The sequence below is a fragment of the Bos javanicus genome, chromosome 14 (assembly GCF_032452875.1).
Source record: "Bos javanicus breed banteng chromosome 14, ARS-OSU_banteng_1.0, whole genome shotgun sequence".
Taxonomy (NCBI): Eukaryota; Metazoa; Chordata; class Mammalia; order Artiodactyla; family Bovidae; genus Bos; species Bos javanicus.
The window spans coordinates 49,045,738-49,062,710 of NC_083881.1; the positions used below are offsets into that span (position 1 = coordinate 49,045,738).

Genomic DNA, 16,973 nt, shown 5'->3' on the forward strand with positions numbered 1-16,973 from the left:
TTGATTCTTTAATGTACTTTGTCTTTTCCCCAAAAGAAAAGCTGGGAGACCAATGCAAACTTATTCTAAGACTTAGGGCTGAAACCCTGGAAAGCAAACACGGTGTCTCTTTCCATTATACAAATGTAAACATCTATATTTTTAGGAGTTATGTGTGTGATGTAGACTGCTGTTCTGACTCTCACTGGGATGTGGGGGTTTTCTCTGTATAAAATAGAAGAGTGTAAGACCCACGTGGTCTGTAACAACTTGCAGGCACCTTTTCCTGATTACATGATAGGAGCACGTAACTACTTCCTTCCTCTTAGGCAGACAGCTGTGCACGGCTCTCAGATGAAACCAAGCTTGTCCTCCTTTTGAAGAACTCAGAGTCTTGCCTCATGTACATAGCCCTTCCTCGTGACTTGAGCCTCTGTCTCCCCTTCTGTCTTCTTCCTATGTACACACCCAGCCTTGCACCCGTGAAGAGTGAGGCTATAACTTGATTTTTCCAGAACAAACATTTTGGGCTTTTACTTGACATAAAATTTAAGAACTTGTCTGTATAGAATACTGGGGAATGGATGGATCTTTAAAAAAAAAAATAATAAAATGGGTTTTTCACATAGTGGTCAATATCTGAGCTCTCATTTGCTCTCCATAATACACAGAGGTCTGGATTTTCAAAGTAAATTGCAGCTTACTCTGTGGCAATTATGAGAAGACAACTACACTAGAGGGTCATTAATCATTTAAACATTCAAATAAAACTCAATGTTTCCTTTTAGATCTGAAGTGCAGCCCATAACACAATCGAAATAACATTAATGGGAGAAGGGAATGAAAAGACAGAAAACAGCTGTTGCTCCCTGGGCCAGGGTGCCCTGGGCTCTAATCAGAGGGTGAGACACTGTATATAGTCAGGAAAGGACTCTGGTTGGTTCCCGTCCTTTCCTACCGTCTTGAGCTCTCTTAGTTTAAAGGAAGTTAGGGTGGATGTTCTTACATGTCATAACACTGCATTTCTGGACATTCAGCAGAAGAGACCAACGGCTGGAAGGTTTAGTTTCCCAGCTGTTGCAGAGGAGTGTTTAAAAGTTGCTTGTTAGCTGCAAAGTGCTAATAATAACGTAAACAGGGTACAGAATGTCCCCTGTAGCTAACGAATAAAAGCTCTGCTCTTTAAGTCTAACGTTTTCATTATGAAAATAAATTTCAGTTTTACCAGCGGTTTGCTTTAAAAACAAACTTGGTGAAGACCTGAAGGACATGACATAGTTAACCAAATGTGTCCTAGATGATAGCACGGAAAATCACTTACAGGCCAGTTGAAAAACTAATGACTCCATCATGTCCCTGCTCTGTTTGCCATTTTAACAAGTTCAGTTTCTGTCCGTTTGATAGCCTTTAAAATGCCCTGACATTGTGGTGTGACTTTTACTTTCACGTCCATTTCCTGTGTCCTCATTTTTCTTATCTTGTTAGTGTCCCTGAAAATGGCAATGGGGATGTCATACCTTCCTTTTTTTAATTTAAAAAAAAAGTGAAAATTTTCTGAGAGAATAATCATTTGTTCCAGTCGAAAAATCATCCCAAGTAGAACCAGTCTACAATGTGGGTCTTTAGATTCCTAGGGTCCTGTGCTTGTCAGTACGCTGTGCCAGAAAATGGAAATCATAACACTTACCATCCTGAAAGGCTCACTTCTACTCCCTCAGGCCCCCTGGGTGATGAGTTCCATTCCTAGTTTATAGAAACGATGACTGAAGCCAGTAAGGAACTCGTCACCTACACTCCGGCTCAGGCACTTTGTTGACTGTCTAATGTTAGCAAAAGAAACACATCTAATGCTATCTCCACAGGCAGTTAAGACCATTGGGATCCCTCCCTTCAACAAAAGACAAACCTGGAAGTGCATTTTACTGAGTACTCCACAAATATCTGTTAAGGGAGTGAAATCAACATGAGTTCATCCTACTATGAATATCTCTTACATTAGGACAGATCAGACACCAGTCATCATATCATGTTTTTAAGAACTGCCATAAGATGATCTTGGAGTGTTTCTTTTATTGGGAAAGAAAGTTTTCTGTAGGATCACCAGTGTATAATGCCTGGAACTTGAGTAGTCTGAAAAATGACAAATGAACAAAACAGAGACAAGAAGGGAGAAGGCTGGGAGAAGGGAGAGAGAGGGGAAGAAAGACAGGAAGAGGGAAAGGAGGGAGGGAATGTGAGTCTCAGAGCTGGTGAGGTCACTCCTGATCGCCTAGGAAAAGAATGAACTATTCATGGATTACTGGAACTGGAAGGGACCTTGGAGATCATTTGTTATTTACACTCTCTGTACTCCCTTTTATATAAATATATAAAGTGAGAAGAAGGGGACTAATTTATTGAACACCTTTTATGCAACTGGCATAATACAGGGTGTTCTACGTGCATTTTATTCATGACCCTTCAGAAAAGTTTGTTGTTGCTTAGTCTTTGCAGTTTGATTCTTTCCAACCCCATGAGCTATAGCCCACCAGGCTTCTCTGTCCACGGGCTTTCCCTGGCAAGAATACTGGAGTGGGTTACCATTTTCTTTTCCAGGGTATCTTCCCAACCTAAGGATCAAACCCACTTCTGTGTTGGCAGGCAGATTCTTTACTGCTGAGCCACTAGGGAAGCCCTCAAAATTTGGGAGCTTTTACTATTTTTTTCTGAGTCAGAACCTATTGAGAAGCTCTCTCATAATTTTGTTAGAGCACTTATCGGATCTTTGCTTATATGTTTTCCCTGATAGATGGTGAGTACCTTGAGATGATGGGTCTTGTCTTTTACAGCTGTGTGTCCATAGTATCAGCAAGGTGCTAGGCACAGGGTACATACTCTATGAATAGTATCAAATATTAATGAATGAGAAAATGAACTACAGATAAATATCCCCTGATTTTCCCATTTTGTATGTTTTATGGCCTTGGTGCTTATGCAATCCTGTGCATGGAAGACTTCTCCCTGCTAGATTTGCATGCTTTTAGCAGTAAGTGAGCCTTACACTCTTTATGCTCTTTAGACCTTTGAGTATCTTTTGGGTGGTATCAGTTTGCTTTCATTTAGATGTATAAAAAAATATGCCACATTTTAATATTTTAGCCTTAATACTCTCATGTTTCACTTGTAAAATAAACTTGCTAGATTATAAGACGCTTTGAGTTCATAGAGGAAAATAGAACTCATAGCAATTCTTTACCTTAGAAAGAATATAGAAAGTAGTCTCATAGTCTCTTTAACTCTGAATTATAATCCAGACAAACTAGAGACATATCTAGTGATGCAGAATTCAAACAGAAGTGTAGACCACTCCTTCAGGATACGTAGAGACCAAAAGTTGAAACTGATAGTGCGTGGTAAGTCACTGCAGTTGTGTCCAACTCTGCAACCCCACGGAATGTAGCCCACTGGGCTCCTCTGTCCATGGGATTCTCCCGAGAAGAGTACTGGGGTGGGTTGTCATGCCCTCCTCCAGGGGATCTTCCTGACCCAGGGATCGAACCCACATCTGTTACATCTCCTGCATTGGAGGCAGATTCTTTACCACTAGCACCATAGTTAATCTAATATTTACAGTGTAAATATCAGTGATTATCAGAAGAGGTATATTTTTTCCCCAGCTCATTTGGGTATCTCACATGAAAGAAGGTAAGTCTTTCTTCTTGTCCATGTAATTATTCAGTCTTCCTAGAAGATAAAGGATGACACTTTTGTCAATTTTTTTGACATACGGGCCAATGGGATCAGTTATTGACCCATTGAATACTTTTTGATACTTGACACAGGATAGTAAATACACACACTCAGAAAACAATCTGATGCGACCTTTGTCATCATTGTGATACCTGAAAAGGTCTTTCGGTCTTTCAAGTACAGATAAACCTTCAGGAGAGTTCTCAGGTGCGCTATCCACAAGGACTTTTATTGTGAACTGTCCACACATATCCTGTATTTTCATTGTGAACTAAGGAAATGGCATAGATTGAATCTCAAATCGTTAATCGCGGCATCTGTCATCTGGGTATCCTTGCTTTTCATGCCAACAATGTTTTTCCAAGTTCTTCTAAACAGACTCTTTGGTGGTGTAGTGATCATTATACTGTTTTCTCATAGTGTGGCTTTTGTGGAAAAAATAGAAAATGGCAAGGATTGATTTTATCAAAAATGTTACATGAGAAGTGTAGATAATGATGAACCCTTTCAAGGATTATTCACACCAAAGAAAATACTAACTGGCTCCTGCTGCTGCTGCTGCTAAGTCACTTGAGTCGTGTCCGACTCTGTGCAACCCCATAGACAGCAGCCCACCAGGCTCCCCCGTCCTTGGGAGTCTCCAGGCAAAAACACTGGAGTGGGTTGCCATTTCCTAAGGACTCCTAAAATGAGATCAGGATTGCCTCTGCTTAAGTAGAAATTCTCTGCTTACTAAAAGATTTCTCTACTTATAACATTCAGACGAGTGTGTGTGTGTGTGTGTTATAGAAGAAACTTATTTTACTTTTTTAATTTTAACTTATTTTTAATGCCTCACTTCTGGGAGCAGTATTTGATTTTTCTTTAGAGAATCCACACTTCCCTCATTTTTATTTCATCTAGTTCAGATGAAGCTGATTTTGCCCTAGATTGAGGGCTTATTTATATATGTGCTTAGATCTGTGTTACTCAGACAGGAAGTTGATTGAAAATGCCAAATCTCAAGTCCTGTTTCAGATCTACTAAATAAAAATTTGCATTTTGATAAGACAAGTGATTTGTAACTCAGATTAAAGAAACTGCCCTAGACCTAATAAAGTAATTCAGGCATTTGTGGACTTCCCTAGTGGCTCAATGGTAAAGAATCCCCCTGCCAATACAGGAGACCCCAGTTCGATCTCTGGGTCAGGAAGTTCCCTTGGAGAAGGATTTGGCAACCCACTCCAGTATTCTTGATTAGAGAATTCCATGGACAGAGGAGCCTGGTGGTTTACGGTCCATGGGGACGCAAAAGTGTCAGACACGACTGAAGTGACTAAACAACAAGGCATTCCATCATACATTCCGCCTGGCCGTAGTGGGACAGGGACATGACCTGAGTTTGGTCAACAAGGCCCCCTATTGGGGGACACTGAGTTGAGCCAACAGGAAAGTATAATCCTTGTTTCCCCTTCACCTGTTCAGTTGAGCATATGATTTTCATTGTGCAACAGCGATGTCACCAAGGATAAGGTCTACATGAGTAAGACTATAGTCAACAAGGAGGAAGCATATTCCAAAGAGGGAGACAGATTGTGCTCTCGTGATAGTATTTGAATCCTGATTAAACTATGCCTAAAGTCAGGGTTTTTCCCAGTTTTTTCAGTTGCATGAGTCAGATTTATCTTCATATTGATCTGGTTTGGGTTGTAGTTTCTGCCACAAGCAACTGAAAAAAAAAAAACTAAACTAAAAGATACAGTGATGAGTAATGATTAAAAGCTTACTCAAGTCCACCACCTACTTGCGTGAGCTCCTAAGATCGGAGAGAGAGAGACAGAGTCTGTGTGTGAGTGTTTTCACAGTTCACATTGGTTACAGCACTTAGAAGCAAAGGAATCATAAAAATCTTGAGATTGAGACGTGTCTCCTTTCTTGCACCATTCCCTTAATTGCTTCATGTATATTTACCTTACCTCCCCTCAAAATTATAAACATTTCAAAGGCACTGAACTTTTCTTACATGAGGTGATAATTTAAAGTAATAAGACGTTTATAAATAAACATACTAGAACTTATACCAAGTGAGTGTAGGCTTTCAAAACCACCACCTGAGGAAGCTGCCAATTTATTCAGGTTTTGCTGACTTTGGAGAAAACATTGTTGTGAGTCTTTAGAATAATGATCACCACCAGTTTTTGAGCCGTGAGATCACACCAATATGTTGCTAGTTGCGTCTGATTTTTACTAAAGTGACACTTCTGGGAACGATGTTCAACCGAGTCAGAACATGTTAATCCTGATGGACTAGTGTCAGCCCAGGGTCCCCAGAACTGAGGGGCCGTGATACCGTGGGAATCCCAGCTTCTCCCTGAGCACTCCCTGGGAACCACCACCATCTATCAATAGTAATGAAGAGGCGGCTCCTGGCCTCATAGAGGGTCCCCTAAATTCTGCTCCTGCATACTACAGACAGTGGGGTTCTGATTCTGATTAGTGTCCAGGCCATATGAATCCATTATAAGTTTTAGTAACACCCTTGGGTATTACCTGGGTGATTCTGTCATCTTATTCATCAACTTTCCTCTGAGAAAATTTTGCCTTATTCCAGAAATGAAATTGAGTCCAGAAAAGTAGATTTTTCTTTTCGCAGAGAGAAGTGGTTTAATGAATGTTTATGACCTCTGTGTGCATGCATTCACAGTCGCTCAGTCGTGTCTGACTCTTTGCGACCCCATGGAATGTAGCCTGCCAAGCTCCTCTGTCCGTGGGATTTCCCAGGCAAGAATATTGGAGTGGGTTGCCATTTCCTCCTCCGGGGCATCTTCCCAACTCAGGGACTGAACCCACATCTTCTGCAGCTTCTGCATTGAAGATTCTTTACCACTGAGCCAGCTGAGAAGCTCACATATACCTCTGAGCAACTTAGAAAGTAGAATTATGAGTTTAGATTCAGAGGCCTTGTCATCTTTGTATAATAAAAAATGACTAGCAATAGTATTCACAAATAAGAAATGAATATAATGAACTAGTCGATAAGAACATGTTTTTCTTGCTCCTCACTGTGTTGTTGTGACTTGAAAGTTTTGATTTCATGCGAAGCAGAGAGTTTTCCTTTCTTTTCCTAAAAGGGGAAAGGAGGCCGAGTTTATAGAGAAGTGAATTCCTAAAGGAGAAAATCCTTTTATTGATTAAATATCAGGCATTTAGGTTGTGAGTTTTTTCCTTTCCTGTCTGTGACTTCTCCACGCCAAGAAGATTTCAACAGGTAATAAACATTCAAAGAAATAAAAGGGTGGAGAAGGCTGTGTGTTGGTTGTTAAGGAAAATCTAAATCGACTTAGAAGGAAGATAAAGGAAACCAATGTTTATGGCTTGAACCAAAATAAATTTTATTTAGAGTTCCAATGGAAAATTACACCAGTATCACCAAGTTAAAAATTATATATTTATCTAATAATAAAGCATGTCCAGTCATTTAAACTAAAACTTATTTAAGCTGAAAAATGTACTTGAATAATAATTTTGTGATAAAGACAATTTTTATGAAGTATAATGTCTGTTACGATAATCTGGTGTAAATTGCTTTGTTAGACTTTTAAAGCAAAACCTCTCTGCTAATATTCAGGAATCACATTTCAATAGAATATTGCATAGTAAATAAAGTAAAAGAATGGATCAGCTTCCAAAAGCCCCTCTGTTAGAAGTGAATATTGTTTTCAGAATTTGTTTTGAAATATGAATTTCAGAACTACAGATAGAAGATAAAACTTTAAATAATTTTATTATGTCTTGCATGTGTGCATGCTCAGTCACTGGGATCCCATGGACTGTAGCCCTGCTAGGCTCCTCTATCTGTGGGATTTTCCAGGCAAGGATACTGGAGTGAGTCGCCATTTCTTCCTCTAGGGGATCTTCCCAATCAAGGGCTTGAACCCTTGTCTGCTGCGTCTCTTGTATTGGCAAGTGGACTCTTGACCACTGCACCACCCAGGAATCTCCTATTACATCCTAGACTGTCAATATTACATTCCCCTTACAGATTTGTCTAAATTTTTTTTTCCTAACTCAGAATAAACCTTTTAGAATCACCCACATAGAATATATGAATATGTGTATACATACACACAAAAGTGAGCATGAATATATATATATTCTGAGTTATTTATTGTGCTGTATGTGGACATTAATTATGCATGCTCAATTATTAACAGCAATAGAAAGCTTGGTGTGATATAATAATCATTTTTAAATAATCCTAAATCTACTCAAGTTGAAAAGATTATGACAGCAGGAGCCTAAACAGCTGCCCTGAGCAAAATAGACACTGCTTTCTTTGAAAGTTGAAAAGGAGAAAGGTAACAATTATCCCTGAGACACTGGAAACAGAGTTGTCTGAATTTTTTTTTTTTTTTCTCAAATGCCTCTGCCTCTTGTAAAAAGAACACTGTGCCCAGAATGAACGAGGCAGTGGTAAACCTATCAGAAGCAGCACTTAGATAAGCAGGTAATTAATGTATTAAAGGTGTAATTGAAATTAAAAATAGCTTTCATATGTGCTTCTAGTACTGTGCAACAATTTGTTATTTGTCTGAGGTGCTTTCTTGAATTTTAAGTCACGATGCCATGTGGAGCCAAGGTAGAAAATAATTCTGCAACATAACCAGCTCTACAAGATGAAACTTGATACAGAATTGAGTAGGGGTAGAAACCATGATCATTAAACATGTGTTTTGTCCCTTTATATTTCTTCCACAAATCCAGTGTTGCTTTTTATCATTAAGAGAATTCTGAGTCAGACCAGTATCAGTTAAGTCAAACTATGTAGTTGCTATATGAAATCTATCTGTCTAGAGGTATTTTTAACATAGATTAAAATTCCCAATGTGCTTACAAATTATTTGCCTGGTAAAAAGCTTAGAAAAAAATTTCCCTTTGGTTGTCTATCTTAATCCTGATTTATATTTAGTTTTAAAAAATAAAAAACTGCAGAGAACCATCCTAACAACTTTAAACATATTCCCATTTACAATGAGTGTATAATGGCATACACCTATTGGTGGGAGCTTTGAAAATCAGAACATTCAAAGGAATTGTTTCTCCATTTTAAAAATCATACCTCCTTATAATGAACTCAGTTCACTGTGATATTTTCAAATGCTTTCTGCATCACTTCCTTAATAGGCCACAAATGTTACTTTCATGTTCTTCTCTAAGTTTCAAAATAACTCCCTCAGATAGGAAATCATATTATTTTTCCATTTTTGATCCCTCTTTTCCCCCACCATCAATACTTTTGCCTTGGTAAATCAGTCTATTTTCATGCTTTCTTAAAAAAAAAAAAGTCAAGTTCGAGAAAGAATAGCACAGCTGTTTGAGATGTCATATCTTATAAAACAAATCTATTAGGAAGGTCAAATCCTGGAAGGGGTCAAGTTAATGATATAAGTGGAATAATTCGGTCATTTTCTGAAATTTGTAAACTTACAAACATAAACGCCCTGCATTAGATTGACTAATTAGCTAAACCTCTGCTAATGGTGATTTTCTTCCTTAAAAGTTAGGACTTTTATGTTTAAGGCACACTTTTCTTTACCTTTACTTTTTTCTTTTTGGTAAATGTGAATCGCTTTGAATTTTAGCCTGGTACTAGTCCATTGTGTTTATGTTAAAATGATTGCCTTCATTTGGGATGAATTTCAAAGAATCTGATTATTTCCATTCTTATTTTGCCAAAGAAGTATACACATGGGCAACGAAGTATACATATATGTTTAATTCTAAGTACATGTGTACATGTGTGTATAAGATTATAATAAAATTAATAAAATAATAAAATCTTAGAAAATAGGTAGAAAAAGAGGGATGACCAAAGTCAGATCTAGCCACCTAGCTTCCTTTGGCAAGTACATAACTTTTTGAAGCATATAATATCTACACATTCCTTTGCATGCATGCTAAGTCACCTTAATCACATCCAACTCTTTGCGACCCTATGGACTGTAGCCCACCAGGCTCCTCTGTCCATCGGATTCTCCAGGCAAGAATATTGGAGTGGGTTGCCACGTCCTCCTCCAGGGGATCTTCCCGACTCAAGGATTAAACGCACATCTCTTACAGCTCCTGCAGTGACAGGCAGGCTCTTGACCACTAGTGCCACCTGGGAATCCCATGAATTCCTTCAGTCATACATAAATGATTAATTCTTCATGAAATCTACCTGCTGGTTTCTTACGGTCATTCATTCATTATTTCTGCCATTACACTTTCTCATCTAAAATATTTTATCTTGTTGTCTGTTACAAACGTTTTAACCTGGGAAAGAAGTATAAGTCTGTGAGTTCTAAAGGCACACATTTTAAAATATAAGACCACCAGTCCCTAAAGTTTTTAAGTTATTAAACTGGATGACCCTGAAACCACTTTACTTTAAAGAAATGTGTTCATGTAATCACACATATACATATTTTAAATATATGTTTGTGTGCATATGAATATATTCTTTAAATGTGTTTTATTTACATGTATATTTATACTTACATATGTGAATATATTATATATGTGTTTTATATATAGATATATAAAATAGTCCATGGGGTTGCGAAGAGTTGGACATGACTGAAGCGACTAATCACATATGAAATAGAGGATGTCAAATTCCAAATGAGTGTTTATGGACATAAATTTATCCAAAATTATTTCTTGTACAAAGTTTTCTGTTGTGATGTATATGAATTTAAGCAAATCACTTTGTGTAATCTATGAAATAAACATCCATTGTCATATTTTGTGATAATATATACAATCTAAGTGATCACACCACATGAAAGGAAGAAAATTACATGCAGCTAGAATGAGTTATATATATAAGGGAACTTGACCTTAACTGACAGTGCATTTCTTTACGTTCTAGAAAATTCCCAAGGCCACTTATTCCTTCTTCACATTTCTGTTTAGCTTTAGGATGAGAAATATATATCTTTGACATACTTGTGAAACTTATGTAAGTGACTAAGTCATCACACACTGCTTTGTGTAATGAATCCTTTAAGGTCTTTTGGAACACAGTTGAAAAACAAAGGAGAGAGAGAAGTCAAAAGACAGAAGGCAAGAGAGATTTCTATTTTTTAAGTGTATAATTAATGGTATATACTTTTTTAGGACAGTCATCTTTATGTGAGAGTTTTAGGATCACTATTCATACTTAAAAATAAAATAAATTGAGGTCTTTTGTATATGTTTTCCTCACATTTACATAAATATGTAGCTACAAAGCTTGAGCTTTACATGTCCAAAGCTTATTCAGTTATTCAGTATCTTCTGAAATCTAATATCTATTTATACTTATTATCTTCTGAAATTAAGAGAGAAAGGAATTTAATGCTCACCGAGTGTCTGATACATGTATTCTCTCATACAATTATATTTATGTTAATTGAGTGCATATGTGCATTGGGAGAACTCTAACATAGTTATAAAAGTAAATCACAAAGTATTGATGTCTTATTTCCCACCTAATAAAATCAATATTTACTAGGCTGACATTGAAAACACTCTCTTAGGTACTCTTACTGCTTTTTCCCCTACAATCTTATGTACAAGTAGTGAATTATATTTATTCGCAACTCTCCAGAAAACTCATGGAATTTTTTTTCTTTAGTCTAATAACATCGTTGGTACTTTAGTTTCACTTATAAAATATTATATTGCTTTAATGAAAGTAAGAGCAACTCGTGACATTTCACCATGTGTTAGTGCTGAAAATGTTTTGCTGGATTCAGTTGTGTATGTGTGAATATATACACATATGTACATGTATGTATATATCTGTTTTTGTGTGTATATATACATGTATACACGAATACACACCAACATATGCCACTTCTGCTAGTTCTGAAAATTGATCAGAAGCTCATGTAAACAAAGCTCATTCCTCTTCTCTGCTGTCACATAATACATTGTTTAAATATGGTACAGAGTTTATTAATTTTCTTTTATGTCTCAGAAGCTGAAACTGTTTTCAATTTGAGTCCTATTTTCTGTGATAATGACCACCATTTATATTTCATGAATACAGCTGCATTTAAAGTGATAACGTTTTGATCACAGCATGTATGTATATGTACACATATGTGTACATTTTAACAGACTGTTTATTAAAATCAGCAGTATCCTCTCTGATAGAGGTCAGTTCAATAAAACTGTCAATAATTAAACACCAACTATGTGCAATGCACTGATAATACAAAAGATTAAAGGGGCGGAAAAAAAGCTCTTCAAAAGTCCCCAGTCCCTTAGGAGTGACATGCATTTGTAAATAACTAGAATCCAGCATTCTTTCTCCTGTACCTAAACTCTGGGAAAGCAGGGTTGTTTGATGATTTAAAACAATTTAGTATGTGAAAGTCTAAGGCGGAATTGGCATTCTGAGTTCCAAAAGCTAAGCTTACATACACACTGACAACGGATTACTTCTTATGAAGAAAAGCAGTTTTGATTTATTTGGGGTAAACTTATAAATGTGGGAAACAATTAAACCATTTGGGGGATCTCTCTTTTTTTCTTTTATGTGTTTTAAATTTCAGCTTCTCTATGAATCTTTTTTTTCAAATATTTTTAAGAGCTTAATAATTGATGGTGTTTTCTTTTTTATTATTATTCCTATTACTCCACAACAAGGAGAAATGTTATTTCTTGTAGGTAAATGACTTTAAAAATTAATTTAGGGTCCTTCCTTGCTTTAATTTATTTGCGTCTTCTGCAGAGGTTGTGGACAGTTTAATAACCTTAATCCAGGGAAAAAATAATGCCAACAGAAAAATACATATATAAATCAGAGGGAGGGTATAAGAAAGTCAAACAGGGGCTCTGTATCAACCTAGAGGGGTGGGATGGGGAGGGAGATGGGAGGGAGTTTCAGAAGGGAGGGGATATATATATTCCTATGGCTGATTCATGTTGAGGTTTGACAGAAAACAGCAAAATTCTGTAAAGCAATTACTCTTCAACAAAAAAAATAAACAAATTTAAAAAATATATAAAGCAAAAAAAACCCCAAAAAAGTTCGTTGCTGTATTGCAATATCAGAGCCCCTCTCATGAAATAAAATCTCACTCATTAGGAGATTTGTGTCTCAGGATGTCCAGCCAGCCCTCAGTACTGGTTTCCTGGTATTCTGCTTGCTGTACGAAATGTCAAAGTCTGAAATGATTTTAACTGTTCCTTTTGGAAGGAATGACTGAGGGGTTGTCTCGAGAGAGAGTTCATGGTGTGATGAGGTAGTTCTTGCTTTGGTACGTGATACAGTGTGATTAACAAACTCCAGATTGCACAGAGAAGCGGGTCGGAGCACAGGTTATTAAGTACAGTTCCCTACCCAAGACGATGTATTGCCTCACGCTGATATGGCAGGACTGGAGGGGGAATATATACATCTATATAAAAGCAAAGACAATCCTTGCTTTCTTCTTGAGCAGCTGCAGCCAGTCCCACTAATGGACGTGCAAAAGCAGAAACGAGCAGCCCAAGGTATGTGTTCATTTTTACAGATGGTACTGCAGACAAGTTGGTAATGGAAAAGGAAGTCGTGTACGTGAGCTTTTTGACCGTGGGGGTGGGGGGTGGGGGGCGACAGAAGGACAGCCCGATTACAGTACTTTCCTGTGTAATTGACCGTGTGAGTTATGGAAGAAGCAGTTTTCCCATGAAAGATTTCACTTATTACAAAATTACATCATTACTGTTAAGGAAATGCATAATTCCAAGTTGTCTTTTTAAAATAATGTCATTAAAACTTTAAAAATCAGCTTAGACATCCCTGTCTGCCCAGAGCCTCTATAATGAAATTATCCGCCAGAGTTGGGTTTTACCTGTAACAGTCACAGCATCCTCATTTAAAGACAAATCTTTCATTTGAACAATGGCAAAATGTACTAGACACTTATTTTAAATATTGGAAAAGTGTATTTAAATACCTGGTTTAGGGTCATGAAGAAATACAAAGTTGAAAAAAAATGAGATAGTATTTTAAAAGAATTATTTATAGATTCAGAAGTTAAATGAAATTTAGGTTTATTTCCCTTAAGTCCACCCCCCCACCTCCGTGTATTTAAAAATCACAGAGAATGAAATAAGAAGTATTACAATATGGTCTAGTAAAGTTTTTAGTTATTTAATTCAAACTGCATATTTGATATCAGTGTCTCTTATTGATCCATTTGCAGATTTTTAACAGAGTTCTTAACTGTTTCAAACCAGGATATTTAACTGTATTTCTATACATTTTGTTGCTATTGTTAAGTGAAAACAAGTGGCAATTACCATCTTTCTGCTGAGCAAAGTGTATGTTATCTAATGTCTGATCTCAACTCAATACCGGGTAAAACATGTTTATAGAGTTAAGAATATTTTAGGCTTTGCTCTTATATATATATAATGAAATGGAAACTGTATCACACATGAAAAGTATCAGAGTCAAATGCACAGGCCACTGAAGAACATGTACTTTTATATCTAATAATGGGGGAAATGTTTAAGGAAAAGTAATGAAAAATACTTTCATAGTATTCAAATCTGAGGAATTTGGTAAAACGACCTCATTTTTCAGAATTGGCAGTATTTTATCTTGAATAATGAGGATTCCACACATTGCAAAAGGTCTCTGCCAAGGAACATACCAATATATAAAATAAGTCTAGTACATTGTTACCTGAACATGTATGTTTACAGCACTTCTCAAAAGCCCAGTACCGTGTTTCCTGCCCTGTCTCTAGCCATGGCGAATACAAATGAGTTCCTGGTTCACAGCTGCCTTCCCATGATGGCATTTCTAGGCACTAAGTCAGTGCACTAATTTTTGCTTTTCAACAGAGGCTTTGTTCACATATATTTTTTATTTTTAGTTTTTGAGACACAGTATCAAAACTCATGCACTACACCCATCCGCCTTCCCCACACTACCCCATCTCCCAAATGCTGCGTTCCTCTGGCTTCGACTGTATCTTTCAGCCTCAACACAGATCGTTGCCATATCTGATCAAGGATGAGTCATTTCTTTCTGGTACCTCAAAACTTGCATAATTTAATCAGCTGTTATAGGGTGGTTTGAAGAGAGAAGGATTCTTCAAAGCTAAGCTATGGTGAAATATTTCTGGTAAAATTCCCCAATCACTTCTTTAGTAATAGGACCTGAAACATGGTTAAGAACTGTGGCTCTGAAGTGAGAGATCTTACTATTTAGTATATGAAAAATGCTTCTAAGGCTTAGTTTTCTCATATGTAAAGTGGATGCTGCTGCTGCTAAGTCACTTCAATCATGTCCAACTCTGTGTGACCCCATAGATGGCAGCCCACCAGGCTCCCCCGTCCCTGGGATTCTCCAGGCAAGAACACTGGAGTGGCTTGCCATTTCCTTCTCCAATGCATGAAAGTGAAAAGTGAAAGTGAAGTCGCTCAGTCGTGTCTGACCCCCAGTGACCCCATGGACTGCAGCCTTCCAGGCTCCTCCATCCGTGGGATTTTCCAGGCAGGAGTACTGGAGTTGGGTGCCATTGCCTTCTACGTGTAAAGTGGATAGAATAACAATAATGATAATAATGTAGTAATAATTCCTGTGTCTTAGGTTTGTTTAGAAGGTGTCAGGTAGAGAAACTAAGTCTGTAGTGTATCATTCTAGACAAAATAAATACTTGGTAAATATTAGATGTGTGATTTTCAAAAAGGGACAAGAAGTAGTCACGCGAGTCTACCAGATAACTGATTCGAAAATGGCTGCACTCAGTCTTTGTTGCTATGTGGCTTTTCTCTGGTTGCAGTGCACAGGCTTCTTTCTCATTGTGGTGGCTTCTCTTGCTGCAGAGTGCGGGCTCAGTAGTTGTGGTCGAGGGGCTTAGTTGCTCTGCAGCATGTGAAATCTTCCTAGACCAGGGGTTGAACCAATGTCCTTCTGCATGGGCAGGCGTATTCCTAGCCATCAGACCACCAAGGAAGTCCCAAAAATGATTTTTAGAAAAAGTCATGTGTTTTTGCCTGGACTTAAGAGACTAGGATGTATTTTTGACACTAGTTAAGTCAAAGAATCATTCACAATCTTTTACCTCATCAGTAAAATGAGAGAATAATAATCCCAAGTAATTCATTTTCAATCCAAACCGAGATAAATATATATCAGGAGTTCTTAACCTCACAATCCATGGGTACTCAGATCCATGTGAAATCTTTGGATGCACTTTATGAAGGACATTCTTTTGAACAGCCTGAAGTTATTTGCAAAATATTTTACATATCTTTTTTATTATCTGGGGAGAGTGTCATAAATTTTATCAAAAGAGTTTATGACTCCCAAGAAGTTAGAAACCATTGATATAGATGTAAATTCCTTGAGGATGGTAACACTTCATTGACTAGTTATTATCTGTTAGCAAATATGAAAAGAATTACTGATTATTATCTGTTATTTTCCTTTTCTTTCAAAATGACCATGTCATCATTATCTATCATAAAACCAGTCCTACTTAAGTAATACATAAAATACCTCTGTTTGTTTCTTAAATTAAGTGCTTCAAAGCTGAACCTTTTGAACTTTAGGCTTTTTCTAGAAAAGTCCCTATCACCAAGGTGCTTATTTTCTATACTGTGAAGAATTCCCAAAATAAATGTTTGCCAAATATATTGTTTAAATAAAAATTGCAATAACTTTATTAAAACAGAATTGATTCTCATATTCTCATGCTGAAATTTACTTAACTACTAGAATTGTTTAACTGTGCCTCCAAAAAGCCCCCCTTTTTTTCCCTTTTCAGTGTCAGATTTTGGCACTGGCATAGAAGAAAGTCCCTGTTGAAACACTCTTGACCATTGTTGTAACTGAAGGAAAGGTGAAAATGGATCTGTGGTGGCAGAAATAGAAGCAATAAGAGGCTTGAGCAGTTCTTTTGACAATAGTGACTTTCACGTGGAATGAAAAGACAGTGTAGATATAAATCTTCAGCTATATTTTCAGCTGTCCAAATACATATTGCTGTAAAGGCAGGACATTGTTACAGAAACAGCATGGGTTAGAACTCTAAAGATCTGAGTTTTTCTAGTTCTAGTCTGTTAAGTAATTTGTGTATGACATCACGTTTGCTTTGCTCATTTTCCAAATATGGAGTAAGTCTAAGTATGGAGATGGGGGTCCTTCAGACCTATGTAGTAGATTATATCATTTGTATGATAAATTTCTAAAATCAGAAGATTTGAAGAATCCATACGCATAATTTAAAATGTGGGATTTCCCCGGGGAACTC

At 37.1% G+C, this 16,973-nt stretch overlaps 1 protein-coding gene across 9 annotated transcripts in view; it reads left to right on the plus strand.

The window, feature by feature from the left end:
* TRPS1 (transcriptional repressor GATA binding 1) overlaps positions 1–16,973 on the plus strand; it is a 279,210-nt gene that overhangs the window by 243,225 nt on the left and 19,012 nt on the right. The gene's annotated exons all lie outside the window — the stretch shown is intronic.